This window comes from Cryptomeria japonica, unplaced genomic scaffold (assembly GCF_030272615.1).
Source record: "Cryptomeria japonica unplaced genomic scaffold, Sugi_1.0 HiC_scaffold_162, whole genome shotgun sequence".
Classification (NCBI taxonomy): domain Eukaryota; kingdom Viridiplantae; phylum Streptophyta; class Pinopsida; order Cupressales; family Cupressaceae; genus Cryptomeria; species Cryptomeria japonica.
Genome location: NW_026728984.1, coordinates 312888 through 313646, shown reverse-complemented (window position 1 = coordinate 313646; position 759 = coordinate 312888). Strand labels below are relative to the sequence as shown.

Below are 759 nucleotides of genomic sequence, written 5' to 3'. Positions count from 1 at the left end.
TTGGGTTAATTGTCCGGTTTGCCTCGGGTGCGCACCTTGCGTGCACCTTCGCCAGGGTGGGCGCCTTGGTGCGCACACCTTGGCTGGGCTGCGCACACCTTGGCACCCGCGTTTCCTTCATTTTAAATTTTTTTTTTTTACAATCTCTCAAGTGGGAAATTCTATAATCTCAACTTTTTTTGCCTTTTCAGGAAACTTTTGAATGGAGCGCATCATTGGTGCGCTCCGAAGTGTGCTCCAAAGCTCTCTCCAGCTGCGTGCACCTGCCCCGGCCGCGCACCCGGCCCCGCCCAGCTTCGCTCACCTGTCCCGGGCGTCTGGTGCGGAACCTTAGAGTAAGAAACATCACCGTGCACCTTGGCCAACGTGCGCGACTCGACCGAGCGCGCACTGGCCGAGGTGCACACCGATTTCACCTGGGTGCGCGCGCAGCACCTCGGGCGCACCGGGGTGCGCGCACAACGCCCGGGTTGCACCGTGGCCTGTGTGCTCGGGGCGCCTCGGGTGCGCGCTCGGTGTCGCCCCCCGCGCGCGCGGTAGTGCGGGCAGCGCACCCCGGCCCGGCCCGGCCCCGACGAGAACGCAAACGGGCAAAAGGTTTATTCAAATAGCATTGCGATGCCCGGCGAAAAACTAAAAAAGGGTGCAACACCGGGACTTCCCGGGAGGTCACCCATCCCAGTACTACTCCGGCCCAAGCGCGCTTAACTGCGGAGTTCTGATGGGATCCGGTGCACTAACGCTGGTATGATCGCACCC

At 61.7% G+C, this 759-nt stretch overlaps 1 non-coding gene across 1 annotated transcript; it reads right to left on the bottom strand.

Moving 5' to 3' along the window:
• Positions 1-640: 640 nt before the first annotated feature.
• Positions 641-759, bottom strand: LOC131867031 (5S ribosomal RNA). The gene has a single exon (XR_009365628.1). It is a non-coding gene; the product is annotated as a 5S ribosomal RNA (ribosomal RNA).